Source organism: Ranitomeya variabilis, chromosome 1, assembly GCF_051348905.1.
Source record: "Ranitomeya variabilis isolate aRanVar5 chromosome 1, aRanVar5.hap1, whole genome shotgun sequence".
Classification (NCBI taxonomy): Eukaryota; Metazoa; Chordata; class Amphibia; order Anura; family Dendrobatidae; genus Ranitomeya; species Ranitomeya variabilis.
This window is the reverse complement of record NC_135232.1, coordinates 263,545,495-263,558,885: the sequence shown is the minus strand read 5'-3', so window position 1 is coordinate 263,558,885 and position 13,391 is coordinate 263,545,495.

Genomic DNA, 13,391 nt, shown 5'->3' with positions numbered 1-13,391 from the left:
CCTCTGCGCTGGCTAAACGCCATGTGTGGAACCAACGGCAGGTTGCTACGCTGGAGCCTTGCCCTTCAGCAGTTTGACTTCACCATTGAACACAAAACGGGCAGGGATCATGGAAATGCAGATGGACTGTCCCGCCAGCGTGAACCTACTGAGGTACGCATGGAGGCATACCGAGGGGTTCTGCCTCCGTAGCGCACACCAAAAGGGGGAGGTGTGACGATATTGTATGAAGTATAATATGATGTTGTAGTTTTGTCCTTCAGCCCATGCTGTGGGCTACAAACCCCCCCCCCTTCCCTTTCACTCAGCCAAGAGCTTCCTTGCCAATGTATGTGGGGGGAGTTTTATTGAAGAAAGGAATTTACGACCGGCATAGCTGCTTGGAAAGCTTTGCTAGCTAGAACTGGATTAGAAATCTCTAGAATCCATGAGGGTCTTTTGTTCCATTATTGTAAGATATTGGGCCAACCATTTAAGATAGGAACAGGAAAATACATATTCTCAATCTCCCTCGGTGGATCTATCCGCCACGGTAAGCACGGGCTTCTAACTCCATCTGGTAAAGAAGTAGGGATTTCTCTGTAATTATGCATCACAAATAGGACATATTTGATCTCATTAGAATGCCAATATTAAGACGAGATGAATGCTGGGTTTGTTATGACTATGACATGTTCTGGAGCAGAGATATAGGTATTAGACAAACTTGTGTGACATTTACTAAGACTGAAGAAAGAGGAGGGGCGATCTTAACTCAACCCTTTTGGTGATGTCACAGGCTGCAGCTATAAGTTTTTTGGCCAGACTCCAGCAAGGGTCTGTCTGCTGGAGTCTGACTTGAAGAGCTGTTCCTACCCAGAGTCCTAATGCACTGGGACAGATGGAAACTCCACTAGCCTGGTTGCCTCAAATGATCTGACCACATGTAAGTGTTATTTCTTATGTAATCCCTGTTTTTTTTATAATTACCTTGTACATATTTGCAATTGTCTCTTTTGTAACATCTTTATATAACTTTTTATAAACACTGCCTTAAAATCATTTATGGAGTATAATATTTAATATACTAGATTCGATCTTCATGCTCTAAAACGTACCCTGTCTCCTGAAGGGAATTACGCTACTGTTTTGGGTTAGCTTCGGACCCGTTTAATCGAAGCTGGTGGCAGCTTACCGTGTGCAGGCCTTTGGGTGTCATTGTAGCGACTGCGGCGTTGATAATTATTGTTCTTGCCTGAGTGGGAGTAGTTTATCGCGTCGCTGCAGCGTGCCCAATAGCCAGTACATAGCAGGCAGCCTTTCTGGCGACTAATTACCCTAGGTGCAGTACCTAATCTGACCTGACAGTAAGGGGGGCGCCAGAGAGCTGCAAGGTTTAAGTGGAACTGTAAGCGGGATATTCATAGATCCCTGCAGTTCATGGTATATTGAAGAGCAGTGGGATACCTAAAATAAGCCCATGCTGTAAACTAAGAGGTCAATAGCCTTGTGTTTTTTTATCACATTGTAGCAGTGGAGGGATAACTAAGATAAGTCCCCTGCACATGTGATAGACGTCTGTTGGCCTAAAGTCACCCCAATTCGTGACGTAGGGGTGACGGTCACGGTGTGAATCGTGACAAGGACGATGCCAGACCTAATGTGACTGGAGTGTGTCAGCAGTTTCTGCAAGATAAAGGCATTGAAGCTATGGACTGGCCAGATCTGAATCAGACTGAACACATCTGGGACATCTAGTGTCGTACCATCCACGAACGTCTCGTTTCACCACAGACTGTACAGGAGTTGGCGGATGCTTTAGTCCAGGACTGGGAGGAGATCCCTCAGGAGACCATCAGCTGCCTCATCAGGAGCATGCCCAGGCATGTTAGGGAGGTCATACAGGCACATGGAGGCCACAAACACTACTGACCATCATTTTCCTTGTCTTGAGGCATTTCCACTGAAGTTGGATCAGCCTGTAACTTCATTTTCCACTTTGATTTTGAGCATCATTCCAACTCCAGACCTCCGTGGGATATTAGTTGTGATTTACGTTGATAATTTTTAGGTTTTATTGTTCCACTATGTAATGAATAAAGATTTACAACTGGAATATTTAATTCAGTGACATCTAGGATGTGGGATTTTAGCATTCCCTTTATTTTTTTGAGCAGTGTATGTGAGAGGGAAGGAGGGAGGGGGTGAGTGCTTAGAGATTTTAATATTTTCTATGATACTCAACATTAGGAATTTTCTAACGTAAACTACAGGTGGAAATTAATGCTGGTGTCACTATCGGCACCCTGGAGATCATTGGTTTTGGAGCACTGTGGCTGCCATCAAGGTAAATCCATCAGCAGCTGCTGCACAAATATAGCTTACAGTTTGTATCAGTGTGAAATCGAAGATGCTGAGCTCATAGAGCATTGCCCAGACTGGAAAAAACTATATCCGCTTCTCGGCAGGATTATTTATGGGTGTCATTCCTCTGACTATAAACTAACTTTTCATAATCACTGACAGAAAACAAATATCTCAAATGTTGTATAATACTGATACAATCACTTTATGCTACAGTAAAATGCTCCAATGTTATTAATGGACACCTCTTAATAAATTTACAGCATGTCTGTCTGTTCATGTGCAAGTGTAGATTTGTCATTGGGTCATGCTGCTTTATGTACGTCTTATTATGACTTTAAGATTGTATAAATCAAGCACTTTCTACTTTTTGTGTCACCCTATTACTTTTGTTTACTTGGCCAATGACATAACGCTTGACCAAGGCAGCCAATTATTGACCTCAGCAGCGACGCGCTGACCATACCGACAACTATGCTGCAGTTATCACACTGCAAGGAATCCAAACAGGCAGGGGACCACTTTCAGCACAGGATCAGCCGTGGATATGAAAACTGAGTATGTGGCTAGCTTTGTGACAGTTTTCTGCTTAACAACCAGATTTTTTTTACAATGCAAAAAAATGAAAACACCTAATTGGTAACAAAGTATAATTACTAATCTTTATCTTTGAACTTTATCTTGGAAGTCACCTTGAAGTTGGTTTATATCTAAGTTAGTTAAGGTACGGTTTCAGTTAGATTATAAAGAATTCCAACCATGTGAATATAACCTTAAAACAGAAACTGGTGCATGATTAAGACCTGTAGTAAAATATCTATCTGTAGGTTTCTTGTGTCCTTGTCATTCTACCCCAGACCACTGAGTGAAAAAAATATTAAAAGCATGCTCGGATTTAACAAGCCAGGTGCAGCTAGTTAAGGTCTTACCTTGTAATGTTCACTCCATTGTTCTACAAAGCATCCACTAATATTGTGAACGATACCATTCGCTATCATTACTGGAATCTTTTTATTTCTATAGTAACAACATATTCCGTTAAATGGTGAAGTCTAGGAGGGCAGTGTACAAAAGATTAACAATGACAGATATTTCAACAAATAATGAAAGAATGTCACTTTAATTAGAATCTATACAAGGTAAAACACATGGTGGATGTGCTTATCTGATAAAGTGAGAAGAAATGTGATTTTTGAAAATATAAAACTGTATAAAATCATCATAATATTGGAATATGTTATTTTTTTAGCAGGGATTCAAATGTAGAAGTTGAAGCTCATGTAGACTTTTTTTTTATTTCTTCCAAAATACACAACACAAAATAATAACATTATAACATAATATTGCCATCAACAGACAGTACCCAAAGGCCGTCTGAGTAGTTAGTTACAACCTTGTTTTTTTCTATGCATGTCTAATTTTTCATAAGGATTTCTGACATGTGAGGGTGCCTAACCTAAAATGTGAATGTTATGTTCCCTGATGTACCATTAAAGGGAATCTGTCACCCCAAAATTCAAGTATGAGCTGCGGCCACCGGCATCAGGGGCTTATCTACAGCATTCTGTAATGCTGTAGATAAGCCCCCGATGTACCCTGAAAGATAAGAAAAACAGGTTATATTATACTCACCCAGGGGCGGTCCCGGTTCGGTTTGGGTCCGATGGGTGTCGCGATCCGGGTCCGGCGCCTCCCATCTTCATACGATGATGTCCTCTTCTTTTCTTCCTGTTGCGGCTCCTGCGCAGGCGTACTTTGTCTGCCCTGTTGAGGGTAGAGCAAAGTACTGCAGTGCGGAGGCGCCGGGAAAGGCCAGAGAGGCCTGGCGCCTGCGCACTGCAGTACTTTGCTCTGCCCTCAACAGGCAGACAAAGTACTCCTGCGCAGGAGCCGCGGCAAGAAGACAAGAAGAGGATGTCAGCGTATGAAGATGGGAGGAGCCGGACCGCGGCTCCCATCGGACCCGAACAGAACCGGGACTGCCCCTGGGTGAGTATAATATAACCTGTTTTTCTTACCTTTCAGGTTACATCGGGGGGCTTATCTACAGCATTACAGAATGCTGACGATAAGCCCCTGATGCCGGTGGCCGCAGCTCATACTCGAATTTTGGGGTGACAGACTCCCTTTAACTCAGCTGCAAAAGGGTGGAGAGCCTCTTTCCATTATGTGACAAGTTAGTAATCCAGCCCATTCCATTCATGGCTCCAGTCATTGAGAGTAACTGAGCTACTGCCATCATCATCAGCTTTTGGCACTCTAAACTTCTAGGCCGACAACATTATCAAGCCTAGTTGAGATAACTGTGCTTTGTGGGGGACAGAAAAAAGGCCACAAGGATTGTGTGTGGGGACAGGCTCTCTGTAAGGTAGAAGGGACATGGAATTCAAGAGACAGGGGCATTGTTAGGGAAGGGGTTCCAGAAGCAGGTGATAGGGCTCAGTTAGAGAAGATGCAACAGAAGCAGGTAAGGTCTATGTGAGGGTGGATGGAATCAGGTGGCAGAATGGTAGAAGGTTCCAGGATCTTTTTAAGTACGGACAAAGATCCAGGATAATAAAGGTGGCAAGAGCTCTGTTAGGCTAGGTTCACATTTGCGGTTGAGTCCGCAGCGTATCGTCCGCAACCTCAACCGCATGCAAAAACGCATGATAACGCAGTGATTTTTATCTGCATCAGCTTACACATGATAACAAAAAACGCAACGTTTGTATGCGTTTTTACATGCATTTTGGCTTTTTATGCGCATGTGTTTGATATTTCCAGGAGGGCGTGTCTCAATGGGCGTGTCTAAATCACTTCCTAGGCATGTGCAGTCCGAAGTACGCAAGCGCATCAAACGCATGCGTACGCAAAGACATGCGTTCCCATAGACAGTAATGCGTTTTTTAATGCACTCATCCGCATGCGCATGCCTGCTCATATTTGACAGAAATTTGCCTCCTCAAAAATTGCAACATGGTGCGTTAGGTGTGCCCCACCGCACAGCGCGAAAAGACGCATGTATAAGCAAACGCGGGCGAACGCATGCAAAGGCATGCACCTGCGTCTACAATGTTAAAGATATGAAATCAAGACGCATGCGGATGTATGCGTCAGAAGTCTCTAAGAGTCTCTAAGAGTCGCGTGCTATTTTAGTGGTGCAGCAAATACAGATGTTGAAAAGGTTCCGTGATGGGAAGGGGAGGGTTAAAGAAAATTTAAGAGAGGGGCAGAGAATGTGCTGTTATGATAGTGAAGCAACTCACTTGGAAAAATAGGTAACACACTAAAACCTGTAGCTGACCTTGCGGGTTCCTGTAGAAACTAGAGATGCTGACCTCGCAGTCCCTAGTGGTTCCTGCGTGAGCTGACACAGCTCTAACCACAGACTAGACTATGGCAACTCGGACCTATGCTGCCTGAAAGGCCGTCAAATGCTTCAAATTCCTCCTAAAGAAATGGAGGGCAGAGCAGAGTGCAAATTACCTATAGAATGGAAAGTGTGCTGAAATAGAAAGAGATCCCAGAGCGAGTAAAACAAACCATGAAATACAAAATAAACTATTAAGTATGTACTGCTAGAGAACATGCAGTCTTCGTCCTAAAAAGAAACAGAGATAGTTGTAGGGTAAAGAACATAAACAGCAGAGAGATAAACCCTAGCTGGTCCTTCACAGCCTGGTTTAAACTACAGCAGTATGGCTGGACATCCAAATGAGATTATCACCACCAGGGGACAGTATATAAAGCCGCACCCGAAAGTTCATAGGGCGATAAATAAGGAAAATGAAAACACCTGTTACCCTGAAGCAAGGATAATAATAATAATAATAATAATAATAATTATTATTATTATTATTTGATTAATATAGGTCCAACATATTCCACAGCGCCTTACATTATAGAGGGGATTTGTACAGACAATAGACATTACAGTAAAGTAAGAAAGGGTCGAATTCTAGAAATATTTTTGAGATGCAGATAAGAAGAGCGAGCCAGTGATCGGATGTGGAAGGTGAATGAAAGCTCGGAAACAAGTATGACCCCAAGGCAGTGGGCATGTTGCTTGGGAGTAATGGTGGGACCACACACGGAGATGGCAATGTCAGGCAAAGGAAGGTTGGTAGAGGGAGAAAACATGAGGAGTTCAGTTTTTGACAGGTTCAGTTTCAGATAGAGGGAGGACATGATGTTAGAGACAGCAGTAAGACAATCAGGCTGTGTGCACACGTAGCAGATTTTTTGCGTTTTTTTCGCGTTTTTTCGCTATAAAAACACTATAAAACCGCGAAAAAAACGCTAACGTTAAGCATCCTATGTAACAGAATGCAATCCGCATTTTTTGTGCACATGCTGCATTTTTTTCCTGAGCGGAATCGCAATCCAGAAAAAAACGCAGCATGTTCATTAAAATTGCGGAATCGCGGCGATTCTGCACACATAGGAGTGCATTGATCTGCTTACTTCCCGCACGGGGCTGTGCACACCATGCGGGAAGTAAGCAGATCAAGTGCGGTTGGTACCCAGGGTGGAGGAGAGGAGACTCTCCTCCACGGACTGGGCACCATATAAGTGGTAAAAAAAAAAAGAATTAAAATAAAAAATAGCGATATACTCACCCTCTGGCGGCCCGACCTTCTCAGAGGCTTCCGAGGTGTGTGTGAAGGACCTGCGATGACGTCGCGGTCACATTACCCGCGGTCACGTGACCGCTACGTCAATGGAAGGTCCTGAACACACAGCATTAGGAACGGACGCTGCTGAGGTGAGTATAACCTTTTTTTTAATTTTTTTTAATTATTTTTAACATTCTATCTTTTACTATAGATGCTGCATAGGCTGCATCTATAGTAAAAAGTTGGTCACACTTGTCAAACACTATGTTTGACAAGTGTGACCAACCTGTCAGTCAGTTTTCCAAGCGATGCTACAGATCGCTTGGAAAACGCTAGCATTCTGCAAGCTAATTATGCTTGCAAAACGCTAGTTTTCTGCGGGTATATGCATGCAAATTCTGCATGCGATATACCCGCGGCAGGAGGCGCAGAATTGCCGCGGAAATTTCCGCGGCAATTCTGCAACGTGTGAACTTAGCCTCACTGGTGTTTTCTAAAAAGGCAGGCGTGATATCAGGAGAAGTATATAATTGGGTGTCATCAGCATAGAGATGGTACTGGAAACCAAGTCTACTGATTGTTTGTCCAATAGGGGCAGTATACAAAGAGAAGAGGAGGGGGCCTAGGACTGATCCTTGAGGAACCCGAACAGTAACGGGAAGGTGAGAGGAAGAGGAACCAGCAAAAGATACAGTGAAAGAGCGGTCAGAGAGATAGGAGGAAAACCAGGAGAGAACGGTGTCCTTGAGGCCGATGGAGTGTAGCATAGTGAGGAGCTGATGATCCACAGTATCGAATGCTGCGGAGAGATCCAAGAGAATAAGCATGGAGTAGTGACCATTAGATTTAGGTGTTAGTAGATCATTAGAGACTTTAGTGAGGGCAGTTTCAGTAGAGTGTAAAGAGCGGAAACCAGATTGAAGAGGGTCGAGAAGAGAGTTATCTGAGAGATAGCGGATAACACGTGAGTGGACCAGGCGTTCGAGGAGTTTGGAGATGAAGGGAAGATTAGAGACAGGTCTATAATTAGCAGCACAGTTTTGGTAGAAGGATTTTTTTTAAGTAATGGATGTATGATGGCATTCTTAAATGAGGAGGGAAAAATACCAGAAGAGAGAGAAAGGTTGAATATTTTTGTTAGGTGAGAGGTGACAGCAGGGGAAAGGGACTGGAGGAGATGTGACGGAATGAGGTTACTGGTGCAAGTCGTCGGGCGAGAAGATGCAAGGAGCCTGATTACTTCTTCTGTAACTGGTTCAAAGTCAGAGAGTGAACTAGATGCAGTGGGGGGAAGGAGGACAGTGCATGGTATGAAGGGATTGGGAGATAATTTCCTGTCAGATGTGGTCAATTTTTTCTTTGAAGTAGTTGGCCAGATCGTCAGTGTGGAGATTCGTGGTTGGGGCCTGCACTCTTAGGTTGAGTAGGGAATGAAAAGTGTCAAAGAGACGTTTAGGGTTATTGGACAGTGAGGTGATAAGGGTGTTAAAATAGGTTTGTTTAGAGAGGTGAAGGGCAGAGTTGTATGTTTTAAGCATGATCTCATAATGGATAAAATCTTCAGGTAGATTAGATTTTCTCCACAGACGTTCGGCGCACCTGGAGCACCGCTGCAGGAAACGTGTTTGCAGCGTGTGCCACGGTTGTCGCCGTCTGTGCCAAGTTGTTCTATGTATAGGAGTTCAAACGAACAAAGGAAACAATAGACCTCCGCACTGCTGTTTTTTTAGGCTAGACTCTGTTATTTTTATCACCCTTTATCAGGTTTTTGGACCCGTTGAAGTGCTGAGGCACGAAACGATCGTTGTCCGCATTTTTTCTACACTCTCCCTGGCTGTTATTGTAATGTTGTCCGAACAAAGTTGTGACTTTTTACATACACGGGTAAGTGCACTTTTTTATCTTTTCATGGACTGCTATGTATAGGAGTTACAATTTCATCCAGGGCACTTTGCAGGGTTTCATTGTAATGCTTCAGTGCAGAATCAGGACATGAGATGGAGGCGATAGGGGCCAATGATGACTGCAAGTTCTTCATAGGTTTCTGGGTGTTAATGGCCTGGATGTTTCTATAAATGTGAAAATTGGGGGTGACCTGAGCGGGATGGCAGTTCTTGATAGAGTATGAAAGAAGGTTGTGGTCAGAGAGCGGGAAAGGGGAGTTTGTGATATCGTCCACTGAGCAAAGCTGGGAGAAAAACAAGTCAAGGGATTTTCCATCTTCATGCGTTGGAGAGTTAGTATGCTGCGAAAGGCCGAAAGAGGTTAGAGATAAAAGGTGAGAAGCAGATGGGGAGAGGGGAAAAGCAATGGGGATGTTGAAATAGCCCACGATGAGGGTGGGGGATGTCACAGGAGAGAAAATGTGGAAGCCAGGTGGCAAAGTGATCCAGGAACTGATGGGAGGGGCCCGGAAGACGATACACCACCGCCACTCACATGGAGAAGGGGATGTAGAGTCTGACAGCATGGACCTCAAAAGAAGGGAAGACAAGTGAGGGTACTTGGGGGATAACTTGGAAGGTACATTTGGTTGATAGGAGCAGACCAACGCCTCCACCTGCTCTGTTGTCCGATCTTGGGGTATGAGAAAAGTGTAGTCCACCATATGAAAGAGCAGCAGCAGCGGTGGTGTCTGTCTGCTCAATCCAGGTTTCAGTAAGAGCCAGGAGGTTAAGAGAATTAGAAAGGAAGAAGTCATGGATGTAAGGGAGTTTATTACACACAAAGAGAGAATTCCAAAGGGCACAATTGAAAGAGGCAGAAGACATGCATGGGATATTGATAAGGTTAGAAGGGTTTCTGAGTGTAGCAGTTGGAAGGTTAGACTTGCTATAACATGGGGGGCCGGAGTTGGGAGAGATGTCTCCTGCGACTAGGAGAAGGAAAATAGAAAGAGTGAGCAGATGGTTAAGTGATTTGTGAGAGTGTCTCTTGTGTTGGATGGTGGGACTGAATGAATCTGCGCTGTTAAGCAATGTGAACAGAGCGTGAGTGCTATACATAGGAGAGGAAAGGACAGAGGGGCCGATATGAATGGAGCGTAAAGAGTTAATGCAAGGGTGGTGAATGCGAGTGAATGCAGCAGCCAGGATAACAGGACAACAGAAACTAAACACCAAGAGAAAAGGTGTATCTGCTGTGGCTTGGCAGACAGAGAAGCCAACCACAAAGCCCAGGCTCAAGGGTTCTAACCCAGACATATGACAGGTGCAGAGGTTCTGTGGTAGAAAGCAAATGGGCAGAGAAGGTACAGATGTTCTATGAGGGTGGAAGGGAGATGTGTGAAGTCTCTAAAGGACTCAGGTCCTTTTAGTGGCCCAAAGAACACAGGTTGCTCTCTGCAGGAAGGGGAGATCAAAGAAGTTGGAAAAGGTTCTCTGAGAAGCCAAGGTTAAGGCAGTAAGTAACATGAGGGATAGAAGGGAAATGTAGGTAGGAAGTCTTTTAATCTAAAACTAGAAAGATGCATTTTAAAGGGAACCTATCACCTCCAAAAACGCTATTTACCTACAGATATAATGGTAATCTACAGCTAAATTGCATTTTAACCATGTTTTGTTTTAACCAATGTATGTGTGCAGAGCAGACTGTCACTCAAAGTGTAGGATGAGTGATAATAGAGTGCACAAACTAGACTGAGCTGTGACTGTTAGGGTATGTGCACACGTTGCGGATTTCATTGCGGATTTTTCCGCATGGATTCTGCAGAATCCGCAGGTAAAATGACCTGCGTTTTATATGCAGATTTTGTGCGTATTTCGCCTGCATTTTACACCCGCGGATTCCTATAATGGAATAGGTGTAAAAACGCTGCAGATTCCGCACAAAGAATTGACATGCTGAGGAAAATAAACCGCTGCGAAAAAGAAACCGCTGCGTTTATGCGTGGAATTTTCCACAGCATGTGCACAGCGGATTTGGTTTTCCATAGGTTTACATGGTACTGTACACCGCATGGAAAACTGCTGCGGATCTGCAGCCAAATCCGCAACGTGTGCACATACCCTTAGACCTCCTAGCACTGCACCATGACAGGAAGCGAGGAGCTGCAGAGAGAATAAAATATAATTAAACAAAACACTACTTACCTGCATAGTACCTATATATATGCAGGTAAATAGCATTTTTGGAGATGTCAGGTTATCTTTAATAGACAATTCCAGTGTTTTTACCTTATTGCCCTTTTGATAGCACTCAGTAATGTGTGTAATTTAAATTCTTATCCCTCGGCGTCTTTTCACATTTCCAGCTTTGCTTGGGTCATCTCCTTCGTTATGTCTCTGCAGTTGTCACTAGACGACACATGCAGCATCTTCTGTGTAGACGGGCACTTACTTTTTCAATGTAAGTCTATGAGACTAACAAAAACATAAAAGCCATCCCACCACATCAAGGCAACCCTATTCGGGACAATCCCAACCTCTAGTATTAAAGCCTGGCCATATGTCAAATTATGTAAATGTGAATAAGGGCCGAGCAGAACTGAGACCCCAACTGATGGGACACCCAGCCATGGGGAGCTATATAAATGTAATGTCCAGCTCAAAGAAAAGGGAGGCCGCAGAGTGCAAAAACCTGAAACAAAAACCTAAAGAGAATTAGACTATAAGTTGATTTACGTCATTTGACATATGGTAAGGTTTTAACACTAGAGGTTAGGACAATCCCGAATAGGGTCCCTGTGATGTGGAGGGAAGCTTTTTATGTATTTATTTTTTATAAAAATGATGTTAACTAAGCACCCTATGTTATTTTCATGCATTATTGCTATTTATTTACTGCAGGGTATTTGCTTACTTTGTTTCTATCTTAGGTTTTGTCTGTTTAGAGGCCAGTGTGAACATCCGCCCACACGTTGCATGCATACCAACTTATATTCCAGTTCATCCCTTTACGTTTTTGTTTTAATACAAAGAAGACACAGATATTGACTACAGCCAGGTATGACTGGGACACATTTCAGATGGACGGCGATGAACTGGAAGTTGTAAACGACTTCAACCTACTCGGATAAATGATCACTCAAGGTGCAGCAACGACACCGAAAGTAAATAGGAGAATAGCTATGGGCGAATCAACAATTAAGTCACTGGACAAGGTCTTCAAATCAAGGAACATTTCACTGGCAACGAAGACACAGCTCAGACATAGTCTGGTTTTTCTTGAGTGACAAAAGAAGAATTGATACCTTCGAAATGTGGTGCTGGAGAAACATGTTATCAATACCATGGATGGCAAGAAAAACAAACAAATTTTGGAATATATCAAGCCAGGATTGAAGCAAGGATCACCATGTTACAACTTGCCTATTTTGGACACATCATACAAAGAGAGCAATCACTGGAGAAGGACACGATGGTTGGAAGAGTAGAAGAAGCAAGGTGAAGAGGAAGACCAGCAATCCGATGGCTTGATACAATCAAGATAAGGGCAGCGAAGATCCTGGTGGACATATCCAGGTTTGCACAAGATCGATCTTCTTACAGATCATTCATCCATCAAGTTGCCATGGCTCGAGATTGAACTGAAGGTCGTTAAATAATAATGAAAATTAAGATTTCCTGACAGCCATATACTGCAAATACTTCTACTAGAAAATCCAAATGCATAATTCTATAAAACTAGCAACATACAGCACATACTGTACCTCTGTGAAGCATATGCTATAAATACATCTTATACAGCTTTCTTTTATCAGATCACAGCATATATAACCACAACTGCACACCATATGTAGTACAGACATTCACCCTTTAGTACTGCTCTTCAGCATTGCCAAGGAGTAGGTTCTCTTAGCACTTTTAGCTGCATGTGTTTTGTAGATGATCCTGAATGGTGCAAGGTGATAAAGATGCTCTTATTGATTGCAAATGATGCTGGAGAGTAGTAACTTGGAATGTGTTACTATATTGATTATTACGAAAATACTGGTGAGTTTGTCTGTCACTTCCAATGCCAGCAGATGGGCCAATCTACTAAACATCAAAATCCATCAATGGAGAGAGCATGTGGTCATACTGCTAACAGTTGTTAACAGGACAGAGGAAAACCTGGTTCAACTAAGCTTTTAAATATTATGAATTGTCGGCTATAAGAAAAATGTTTATTTCTGGCTTGAAACACCAAGCATTACTAAATGCTCATCCTATGCTCCGATGGTAGATACTGTACTAAATAAAGCATATATAATACCTAAAGAAAGAGTGAAAGTTAAAAGATGCACTCAGATCAGATATTTTATCCACTAAGCCAGGGGTCCTCAACCTGTGGTGCGGGAGCCACATGTGGCTCCTAGGTCCATAATGTGTGGCTCATGGTATCTGCTAGCTTGGTACATTGGCAAAAAGTCTAACAGTTATGAAGAACAAGTCTCCAGATGGTAACTTTTGTGAGTAGCCCCTCATAGAAGAGCTCTGAAAGCAAATATACTGGCCTAGGGGTTGGAGA